At 34.2% G+C, this 13,101-nt stretch overlaps 1 pseudogene; it reads left to right on the plus strand.

Moving 5' to 3' along the window:
* Positions 1–2,774: 2,774 nt before the first annotated feature.
* LOC125676471 (alcohol dehydrogenase [acceptor]-like) lies at positions 2,775–5,015 on the plus strand (annotated as a pseudogene).
* The last annotated feature ends 8,086 nt before the right edge of the window (positions 5,016–13,101 follow it).

A 13,101-nucleotide genomic window follows, 5' to 3' on the forward strand; every position in this document is an offset into this window, starting at 1 on the left:
GCATTTTACAAATTTTACTTTTGAGGCAAATTGTCATTATAATGAAACAAAAATAATGTTTCATTTTGTTTTTAGGTCGCCCGAGTAAACTCGTGTGACCTATTACAATTGGTTTGCGTCCGTCGTTGTCTGTTGTGCTACGTTCATCGTTCTGACTCCAAGGTGGGGCCAAACTTGGTATATATAGTGTATATGTATAAAACATGTAAATAATATCTTCTTTGATACTATTGATACTAAATTGAAACTTAAATAGATATTTAGATGGAGTAGGAAGTCCTTTACAGAAATTGTAAATTTCATGATCATAAGGAGGTGAGGGTTTAGTTCTAGAGTGAAACCAAAATTATTATAGTGATTATTGTTTTTATCATATGAAAGACTGCTTTAAGTTTGCTGATACAGTATAAAAAGAAAATGCATATTTAGGAAAAGTGGAAAAGGATGTACCAAAATTGTGAATTTCGCAAACCCAGGACCCAATATTTGAAGTGATATTACATGTGTAAAAATGTATATAATAACTTTATGGTACATGTCAAATGTAGCTGAGTACTTAATGAAAATGTTGATATACAACATATAGGTGTCACTATAGGTAGATTTTTATGAAGAGCAGACAGGGTTCTTGATTGTGCGCAGTGTCTAAATCTCCTCCTTTGGTAGTGTGATGATGTGGGGGTGGTGTGGATTATCCCAAATGGGAGATATTCATAGCAAAAAAAGGGGCACCTGCTCATAGCATGTTTTGTACACCAGCACCAGTATGCAAGGTGAAGATGACGAACAGTGATCAATCTCACAACTCCTAGGGAAACACTGTGATAGGGAAACACTGTGATAGACAAATACTGTGATAGGGAAACACTGTGATAGACAAACACTATGATAGGGAAACACTGTGATAGACAAACACTGTGATAGGGAAACACTGTGATAGACAAACACTATGATAGACAAACACTGTGATAGGGAAACACTGTGATATACAAACACTATGATAGGGAAACACTGTGATAGATAAACACTCTGATAGATAAACACTGTGATAGGGAAACACTGTGATAGGGAAACACTGTGATAGACAAACACTATGATAGGGAAACACTGTGATAGGGAAACAGTGTGATAGACAAACACTGTGATAGGGAAACACTCTGATAGGGAAACACTGTGATAGACAAACACTATGATAGGGAAACACTGTGATAGATAAACATTGTGATAGAGAAACACTGAGATAGTTAAAGACTTGATATATAAATATTTAGATAGATAAAGACTGTGATTGATTAAAACTGTGATAGAGAAACACTGTGATAGAGAAACGCTGTGGTAAAGAAACATTATGATAGAGAAATGTCTTTGAAAGAAGTTTGTTTGAAGCAAGTGGTAGAAATACTTACTAGTATAATATCAATCTGGGGTATATAAAACGCTGGGTTGTTGGGATCTGGAATAACTGCTTACTAGAATATATGAAGACTTTATACAATCAGGAATAGATACTTACTAGAATACATGTAAAATTGATACAATCAGGAATCGATACTTACCAGAATACATGAAGAATTGATACAATTAGGAATATAAACACACCGAGATTGATACACAATATAATATATATAAACTATATATATATATATATATATATATATATATATATATATATATATATACAGGAAGAAGATACACATTTCGGGTTGAGTATCACTGAAGAGACATTATTTGTCTAAATGCGCATCTGGTGCATCAAAATTGGTACCATATAAGTTTTACATTATGATCCCTGGGTCGAGGCCTCTGCTGGTGGACTGTTAGTCCCCGAGGTTCTCTACAGCCCAGTAGCTAAGTACTTCGTTACTAACTTGAAAATACGGATGTATATTTAATTGCTGTTATAAAATTTATTAATTCATTTCAAAATTAAGGATTATCTCCCTCTTGCATAGCTCTTATCCTTAGACGAATTTGACTCCACTTTTTTGGCACGCTGTTTTTGGCTATAATAGCTCTAAAACTTCATTGTTATTTCGGATTTCAAACATTTCGGTTGAGCATGACTGAAGAGACATTATTTGTCAAAATGCGCATCTGGTGCATCAAAATTAGTACCGTATAAGTTTTACATTATGTACATGTACATACAGGATAGATACACACTGGAATAGATACAATATAGGAGATATATATATTTATATATATATATATATATATATACATGAACAGATGATAAACTACAAATCTGTTTACATCTTTCTTTGTGATAAGATTCTCTTTAGTTATATAAGTGATTTGTGTTCGTAGAAAAAAATTCCATATTTTTATAGCCTTCTTTCTTTGATATTGACTATAGTTGTACATTTTTGTCTCATGCCTCGGAAAATGAAAGGTCACGGCCAAAGTATATGAATATCAAGAATTATTGTTAATTATGTAGGTCAAGGTTTGATTTACTCGAGCTGAAATTAATTAAGTTATATATTACTTTTTCACAAACAAATTTTGAAATAGTATCAAAGTATATGCAAGCCATTTAACTGCATGCATTTGTTTCTTTTATATCAGTTAAAAATATATTTTGTCAAAACTTAACATACATGTATGAAACAAAACAATACTGTCACACTAGGAATATTGATTTATTTGCTTGCTTGAGAAGCAATGCTTGTTTTGAGTTGTAAATATCATTATGATTTTCCCCTTTCACGCACCATTTTTGGAAAATAAGTAAATAATAGCAATTACTTTTTAAAGAATAAAGAGGGCATCAAAAGAAGATTTGAAAATAGTTTCAATAAAGGTATAGGAATGTTTCTCGCAGAAAATGTGCTTCTCAAACCCAAAAGTAGAGGAACCATTCGTCTTCAGAGCAGTGATCCTTTTGCTTCACCGCTAATAGATCCAAACTGTTTGGATCACCCCGATGATATAAAGACTTTAGTCAAAGGTAAAGAAATAAATGCCATTTTAAAAAGAATTATATTTATAAGGGTATGAACCACGATTCATAATGTCAACATACTTCATGAAGCGCGTTATTCATAATTTTCATTTCTGTCATAGAATACCCAGTGATTTAAGTAGTTATACTATATAATTCATAAAGATTCACATTCATGTGGCGAAAGTAAAAAATTGGAAATGTAAATATTATGAATATATAGCGAGACTGTTGCAATGTCGTGTTGTGTTTTGTATGTTCATGAATTACCGTATATACTCGCGTAAGGTATCGTAGCAAACTACTCTAGAATATCTTACTTTGCAGTTCACAGCATAGGCATGTTCAATGGACCGGACTTGATAGTCTTCGATGACAAGTTGACATTCTATAATTTTCTTTTTATTGGTTTAAAAAAGATAAGATTCATATATGTGTCCAGACCTAGATAAAAGAAAACACCCTCGCACAAAATAAAAGGCTAACAAAAATTAATGAATAACATTATCCATATAAACTCTTACTGCTATTCGAAATAGTTAATTTCAAAACATGAAATATATTTGAGTATGCATTGTTTAATCCCCCCCCCCCTCATTAATGATGACATTTTGATATTTCTGTTTGTCTTGCACATTGACATCATAGGTATATCCTTTCAAAGACAGCATAGAACATCCATTGAAAAATCCTCTTGCAGTAAGCATAGAATATCCATCGTCATATCCTCCTAAAGTTAGCATAGGGTATTCATAGGTTTATTCTTTTAAAGAAAACATAGAATACCTATGGATGTATCCCCCTAAAGTAAGCATAGATTAGCCACGATCAAATCATCTTTAAGTTAGCGTTGGATATCCCTGATCATTCTCTCAAGTTCTTTTAACACTCAGTACAAAGTAAGAATAGACATAATTCTTGAACATTACATAATTTTGCTGTAAGTGTTGAATTCCCACAGTTCAATTTTGTTTTCTTGTTTTGAGGTATGTCTTTTCTTTTGAATACTGATATATTAAATGTTTTAGTATGAAACATATTGCCATGGTTTATATCTAGGATTAGATCTGTATATGAAGGTAGCTAACACTACAGCATTTCGATCTGTCGGTGCCTCACCTATGGATCCGTATGAAGAATATTTCCCACCTTGTAACAGTCTTCCATACCCATCAGACGAGTACTGGATCTGTCGAATCAAACATTACACGTACATCGTGTATCATCCAACATCCACGTGTAGGATGGGGGCACCTGACGATCCCACAGCTGTTGTTGATCCACTACTCAGGTACATTTACATATTTAAAAAAAATAATTAGGAGTTATTTAGAGTAAATTCCTTATGAGTTAACTTACGTTATGGAGACCAGCAATTCACCGTTACTTGTTTATGTACAACGAAACATAACTCGCGCGGAATGCGTAATATTTGGTACCAAGTTTTAACTCATTACCAGAACATGCGCACTACGGGTGCTTTCTGTTGGAATCTCTAGCTGTTATCGACGTTAACATATGTATATCAGTTGATTTCAAGTGTAACGATATCCTGATCAGCAGCGTGACTTAGATCAATGTTGACGTTGTACTAAAGACCATTTATCTGTGGCATTTTTGAAAATCTAAATTTGATTATTCATAAGAGTTTATGTTAATTTTATGCATGGAAAACGTAGTTTAGAATGTAGATAATAAATGTAATTGTTCGGGGGTAGATGGGAATGATCAATAGAATGGAGATCATGGTAATTCTTGTGGTAATATATCAAACTCTAGTACACAGCTATAATAACAAATCATAGAAGCTTAGGATTACATACAGCAGATTTACAGTAATTCTCTTTTGAATTTCACAGAGCGAAAGGAATAGAAAATCTTCGAGTAGTAGACGCTTCAGTCATGCGCAATGTGCCATCAGGAAATACAAACGCCCCAACGAGAAAGCAGCCGATATTATAACTGAAAACGATAGCGTAAAACATATCCGGAAAATTACTGATACGTTATGAAAGCAGTGCAGATATGCTTATAAGTCAATCATATGAAATATAAATATGCTGGACAATCGGGTATATAGACGTTACGAAGAATATTGTCAAAAATTTCCCCTCGAAATTATGTATTATACCAAACATCAGGAACTGGATTTCTTTGGAGGTTAAGTGGATGTCAATTGTTACATACATGTACTAGAATGACAAGACACTGAGAAATCTGTATGCCCCCGAGATCGAAGGGGGGGGGGGGATATTGTTTTTGTCCCTCCTGTCATTCTGTAATTCTGTCTGAAACTTTAACCTTGCTAATAACTTTTGAATAATAAGTGCTTATTATCATCGAGGTCCCGTGTCACGATAGGTGATGACAGTTACCGAGGTCCGGTATCACGATAGGTGATGTCAGATACCGAGGTCCCGTGTCACTATAGGTGATAACAGTTACCGATGTCCCGTGTTGCGATAGGTGATGGCAGTTACCGAGGTTTCATGTCACTATAGGTGATGTCAGTTAAAGAACTCCCTCCTGTCTTGTTGAGCATCACCCATAGGTCATTATAGTATTGTACAACAAATGTTGTCCGGTCCAATAAAGACACTTGAGAAGCTCGTATGTCAAAAGTTTGATTACTGTTAAGATAAAATTGAACTTTTTGTCCAGGGTATAACTTTTTAGGCCACCTGAGTAAACTCAGTTATCAATTGAACATTTTTAACTTCTTGATAACTACCAATCCAATTCGTTTCTCGCACCCATATTCTACTTATATACCAACTACTGATCATAAATCTGTGCGCGTCTTTGTAGCAAGTTTTGTGTATCACCCGTGTTTTGACAGAAAACATTCTCAGTGACATTGAATTTAACACATTTAGAAAAGTTTTAAAAAGGTGCAAATGTGTTCGTGCTTGGGCATGTCTAATAAATGTGTTTTTTATTAAATATCATGTACAACGTGCATAATTCCTTGCCTGTTCCGTCGTGCGAGAAAGCAATCAAGTAATGTACATAAATGTATAAAGGGAGAAAGATTAATTCAACAAATGAGCATTATTACGAGACCAAGTTTTATCCTAATGAAATTATTAAAGCTACGTAAGGTCAACATATAGAAATTTACATGAACTTTTACGTAGTTTTGTTGTAATTAGTTTGTGGGATTTTATAATATATGGATTCTTTCTTAAATTTTCAGACAATGAAGATTTTCTGGCAATTGTTATATCATGTTGTGTACACTCAAAAATGTAATGATATTCATCTCCTACTTTGTTTTGATTACATAAATAACAGACACGTCGACTTCTAGGGGTATTAATTCCATCTTCGACACTCAGTGGGTAGTTTAAAATTACAACATCTAAATTTACATAAAATTAGTGAATATGCTTGTTATCGCGGGATCTCGTAAGTGGATCTACTAAAAAAAAACATTGACGTTCAGGACGAAAATATAGTCGTTCAACACGCACTTGAGCCATTCCGACAAATTTTATTACAGAAAAATATATGATCAGTATTTATGCACATACATGTATTACCTTCCAATTAGAAATTTCTTTTGGATATACGTGTTAGGTATATAATGAATATTGAAATCCTTCAATGCAAGGTGAAGACAACGAACAGTGATCAATCTCATAACTCCTGCAAGCAATACAAAATAGATAGTTGGGCAGACACGGACCCCTGGACACACCAGAGGTGGGATTAGGTGCCTAGGAGGAGTAAGCATCCCCTGTTGACCGGTCACACCCGCCGTGAGTCCCATATCCCGATCAGGTAAACGGAGTTATCCGCAGTCAAAATCAGTGTGCCAAGAACGGCTTAACAAACGGTATGAAACACGTCAGATAGCATTTGACCCAATGCGAGGTTGTATTGACGAACTAGATATATATAGATCAATATTATTGTAACAAGTCGAGCGGTTCCTTGTCACAAAGAAAGAAAGAAATAAACACCATATACAAGTTAAAAACAACCAACAATTTATTCAGGATGGCTCGCAACTCCAAATAACAATATGTCAGGATAAAACAACAACACATAGACCGAGATGCTGACCCTTCAACAATGCATGACCAAAGGGGAATGACTCGTGACATCTAGGCTGAGAAATCCTAAAACGTGTATCTCCGCGCGGATTAACGCTCTCAGCTTAATAAACATGCAGACTGAAATTATGTTTTGGTTATTTACTATAGATACTCTAAATAGTTTATCAAAAGGAAATATTAAAAGTGTCGATCCGGACAGTCGAAAGTTTAACTGTGATATAAAAGACTTGACCCCCCCCCCCCTTTGTTTTACTACCTGTCTTTAACTCCTACATCACCAGCTAAAACCTAAAGTGAATATAACAGTAACTTAATTACTACTCCTGCGGTCATAAACTCTGACATCTAATCTATACAACTTGACTCTTATGAACTAGAATCCAAACAAGTGATTCTTAAACGCTGTAAAACGTTCCGGACAACTAATCACCCAAGTTAAACTTCGTAACACAAAGTCTTCAATAGACTAAAATATTAATAAGAACTATAATAATCTCCTACTTAGTCAAATCTAAATTCATGACTGAATAATGATACGGACTGTCCGGATGAATAAAGTCCTTATAGAAATTAGCGTCATCAACTACCAAGTTCATTTTTTATCTACCTTGATTTCTCTGCTTAATGAGATGTGTTCTCTAGGAGAAGATGATGGATACTGAGACTGAGCTTCCTTATATAGACTTGTCCAACCAATCACTGTTTGTCCTTATTGTCCGGATAAAAGTTATCCAATCAAATAATTGTTCGGATACGGACATTCCAGACAGGACTATCATAAATTCCGGACATGTGAATTTTAATGACAATAAAACCATATAAGATATATACAAAGCCTTGTCCAGATGTAATTAATTAAATAAAGCCATAATTGATAACTAAAATTCATATTTTGAAATTGTTCACTATCGTAGTATTTATTAGACTTCTAACATTTCGAATTTAAGCGCCCTGTGAATAATGCGCGTAGGAATATCGAAGAAAACGAAAGTGAGATACAAAAATTTAGGACTTGGATTACATGAAAAAAAATAAGACAGATAAGCGGTTTTATCGGGATAAAATTCATACAAAAAGGTTGGTCAACATCTGCTTACAACGATTCATATATAAATAATACACAATAAGTAGTAATATATTAAAATCAAGCACCGGAACACAATGCAGGCAGTCAGAGACAATACAGGCAGCACACGAGAAAGTTTGAGAGCGGTAAATAATGATTTACAGCAGAAATACGGCATACAGAGTCCACAGAAAGATGGATGAGATTCACTCGGTAATTATAAAAACCCTTATAAGTGATCAAATAAACAAAGTCATGATTTAAACGATGATCACGTTGAAAATGGCTCGCTGAAACAAATGTAAACAAAGTCAACGGGACAAGACTGATGAGCATAAAATATGGCACTGTACCTTCACCGTGAATGGCAATAATAATTTGATTAAATCATCATCTTATTACATTATTATCTACATAATGTAATGTGCAAATATTGCTATCGAAATTTCATTCTATCTGAGTTTCTTCTAAATTTACAGCATTTCTATCAGGTTTTCCGTTTATCATGAAGATCGTTTATCGTGTTTTGGTTTTTATCAGGTCTATCGTAAGATCGTTTATCGGATTTTGCATTTATCGTGAAGATCGTTTATAGTGTTTTACGTTTATCAGGTTTATCGTGTATCCTATCGTATTGTGCGTGTATTCTATCCTTTCGTGCGTATATCGTGTCCTATCGTTTATCATGTCAAGAATAACGTTGAGGGTACAAGATCAAATACCAAAGTATAACAAGGTCCTGCCAAAGAGAATCTATATGCAAAATATGAAAGCCTTTACTAAAATGGTTCCGTATCAACTTAATAGGTTTTGTATTCTTATAAGTAGGTCATACTCCGAGTTTAAGGTTAAAGATATGAAATGAAAGGTCTTGCCATAAGAAATATATGTATAAGATATGAAAGATATACCTTAAATACTTCAGGACATGTTGAATAGATCATACTTGGATTAAAAGTAGGTCAAACTTCAAGAGCAAGGTCACAAAATCCCACACCATTGCAACACCTGAAAAGGTCTTACTGTAAAAATGTATATACAAAATATGAAAGCCTTAGCTTCAATATTGTTCAAAATATAGATTTTTCCTATATATATAAAACTTTGATACCCTGAGGACAATGGTTTGACAAAAAATATACTCTATGTCAGGAAGCTTTCAAGTAAATGTCCACTTTTCTGACCCAGTGGTTCTTGAGAAGAAATTATCTTACATCATACCACTTCCGGGATCATATGAGATACATGTTGCGCATGTCCAAATGAGTGTGTTGTCCAATGGACGTGGTTCATCTCTACCTTACTTGGCGATAAGTTATTTCTACGAGGTAGCAGTAATTTTAGGTTTGAAGAATATTTCTTCTTCCCATTTATGTTGTTTACATAATATGAGCGAATTAGTTTTTGCTTATTGATATAAGCGATAAATTCCCGTGCAAATATGGCGGACGCAATGGTTAAATGAGGCAAGGTGACTAATAAAGACGATGGACGCAAGGTAACGGGTAAGAAGTCTAGTGGGATTAGTAAGAGATCAGCTACAAAGTTTGATAACGATGTTATTGGCACGGCCATAACAAATCCCACTACAGAGTTTGATAACGATGTTATTGGCACGGCCATCACAAACCCCACTACAGAGTTTGATAACGATGTTATTGGCACGGCCATCACAAATCCCACTACAGAGTTTGATAACGATGTTATTGGCACGGCCATCACAAATCCCACTACAGAGTTTGATAACGATGTTATTGGCACGGCCATCACAAACCCCACTACAGAGTTTGATAACGATGTTATTGGCACGGCCATAACAAATTCCACTACAAATTCTAGTGTTGTACATTCATCGTCGCCTAAAGTTGGTACCGGTGAGACCGGTAATCGTCCAGGCATAGATGATATAATGAACATTTTTATTAGTATTCAACAAGAACAAAAGAGTCAGAGAGAAGACATAAGAACGCTTCGTGCATCTTTAGATCAATTGTACAATTATACAGAAGATTATTCTGATGATTACCTTTATCATTTAGAGGAAACTGAAGTTAATGATACAGGTAAGAATAATAATACCAGTGCCTCAAAGTTAAGTAATACCGAGGAGCCGCCAAATAAGAAGGCAAAATGTGATATTGATGGTGTTTTTGCAACGGCGGCGAAAAATGTCACAGTCAATGGAACGGTTGATGATAAAAGTTGGTGAGAATTTGGTTACAATGGTGAATTTTCTTTTTCGAGAGGGGATATTGGATGAAAAATGTCAGGAATTACTGAAGAACATTAACAGACCTGAAAATTGTAATGCTTTCACAAAAACTCGTGTAAATCAACTGATCTGGGGTCTACTTAGCCAAAGTACTAGATTTTATGACAGTTGTTTACATCAACATCAGAACTCTGTGATCAAGGCAGTATGTTGTGTTGTAAAAATTTTAGACACTTTAGACAAGATGAAAAGAACGGAAGAGAACAAAGATGATATTCAGAAATGTATTGAGTTTGGCTTGGATGCTGCCGGACGTTTGGCTGAATACAACAAATCAACACACGTGAAGCGAAAGGAAAATCATCGACGCGATTGGAATCTTGAATATCATCATTCGAGTTCTTCATCTATACCGTACACCGATTGTTTGTATGGATATGATGTGCCAAAAAGTGTAAAGAAATTCAGGACATCAATAAATTGATAAACAAATTATTCGACCTTATGGACGGAATTCTAGGGGTCGTTGTATGAGAGGTAGAGGCACATCACGATAAAGTACTGCTTATAGAGGTAGATGACCTGAATTTATTCCTAGAAGGAAACGTACCTCATCATACCAAACCTATTGTTCTTCAAAAAACTTCAAGACAAGCCTCAGCAGTCAGAAAAAGAACACAAATGAATCTGAGAAGATGGGGTTATCTGAATGTCTTACATTACAGAAACATCTGAATGATTCTGGCTCTCAAGATTTTTTTGGTGGTAGATCGAGTGAATTCATAACGGGAGAAGTTTGCAAATTATAACAGAATGTGCAATTGAGTTTAGTGAAATGCTTATTCAGTCAAAATTACCTTATCAACAAAAGTTTGATACAGTTCAAGAGAAGTATGTAAATGAAGTTGAAAATTTATTGAAAATGAAGGTTATTAGAGAAGTTAAATATGGTGATGGTGAATTTATTTCAACAATTTTTTACTGAACCCCAAAAAAGATTCTCTTGAACAAAGGGTGATTCTGAATTCAAAAGCGTTGAATGCAAGGTGAAGATAACGAACAGTGATCAATCTCATAACTCCTATAAGCAATACAAAATAGATAGTTGGGCAAACACGGACCCCTGGACACACATAAAATGTATTACTTGCAATCATTTTAAAATGGAAACATTTGAGACAGCATTAAAATTGATAAGACCTAATTCTTTAATGGCACCAGTTGATTTGAGATACTAGTATGCTGATTATTAGAGAAAAGGATAGAAAATGTGTACGGTTTGTTTGGAAAGGAAATGTTTATGAATACACTTGTTTACCAATGGGGATTTCCTGTACAACATGAATCTTTACAAAAATTATGAAACCTGTTTTTTCGACTTTGCATCAATTTGGGTTTCAGAGTACTGCATATATTGATGATTCTCTTTTGGTTGGTGATTCAAAGGAAAAATGTACTGCAAATGTAAAGGAGACAGTATCTTTAATGGAAAAACTAGGGTTGGTAATCAATAACAAAAAATCAGTGTTTGAACCTAGTCATGCCATTGTGTTTCTTGGAAATATCATTGACAGTATTAATATGACAGCGAAAAAGATTTTGATAAAAGAAAACTGTTAAAAAATTAAGTAACGAGATGTTTAGCTAATTTCATTGGATCACTTGTGTCATCATTTAGTGCGATTGATTTGAGTGTTGGAAAAAGAAAAATATAAGGCTTTGAAGATGCATAAAGGAAATTTTGACGGTCAGATGAAAGTAAATAAAGAAATAAGAGAAAAGTTACATTAGTGAATTTTAAATATTATGTCACAAAAGAGAATCATCAATAGGGGTAGTCCTGACATATCTTTCACAACAGATGCATCTACCGAAGGATGGGGGGCAGTAAAAAATGATGTAAAGATTGGTGGTAAATGAAGAAATGGAGAAAAGTTGCATCATATTAATTATCTAGAATTAAGGGCAATTTGTTTAGCCATAAAGTCATTTTGCAAATTGTTGACAAATATGCATTTAAGAATTTGCTCTGATAATACATCGGCAATAGCATATTTAAACAACATGGGAGAAATAAAACCAGAGGAAATGAATGATTTGAGTAAACAGATTATGGCAGTTTTGTTGTGATAGAGGTATTTGGATTTCTACAGTACATGTACCTGGGAAAGAAAATGTGGCAGATATTGAATCTAGAAGGTTTAATGAGAATATTGAATGGATGTTATTTCATTTTTAGTACGTAAATTTGGAGAACCAGATATAGAGTTTTTTCTTCTGTGTCAAATAAGCAGTTAGATATGAATACATCATGGAAACCTAATCCAGATGCAGTTTGTATTGATGCATTTAGTATGTCATGGTCAAATAAATAGTGTTATTTGTTTCCACTATTTTCTTTGATCAGTAGATGTGTACAGAAGATAAAATAGAATCATGCAGACTGTCTGATGATTGTTCCTTTATTGCCAACATAGATCTGGTATGCAGGACTACTAGAACTTTTAATAAATTTTCCGTTGATTCTTTCACACAAAAAATATTGTTCATTCAAGGAACGACAAAACGTAATCCCTTACAAGGACAGTTGGTTGCATTCTCTACCCAGAGTTTCGTGCGCTCCTCGCACTACACCTCTGTCAACGGCTTTTTACAGAAATCTTGTAAAATTTTCTAATATCCAGTATTTATGTTTTCGACTAAATATTTAGTCATACTATGAAATGATTTTGGTGCTATTAAATTGATGCTTACTGTAAATTGTTTAAAATCGCCGTTTTCTGATCCTAAATTTGGAACTACTTCGTAATAAGCGTAT

This window comes from Ostrea edulis, chromosome 3, assembly GCF_947568905.1.
Source record: "Ostrea edulis chromosome 3, xbOstEdul1.1, whole genome shotgun sequence".
NCBI classification, from domain to species: domain Eukaryota; kingdom Metazoa; phylum Mollusca; class Bivalvia; order Ostreida; family Ostreidae; genus Ostrea; species Ostrea edulis.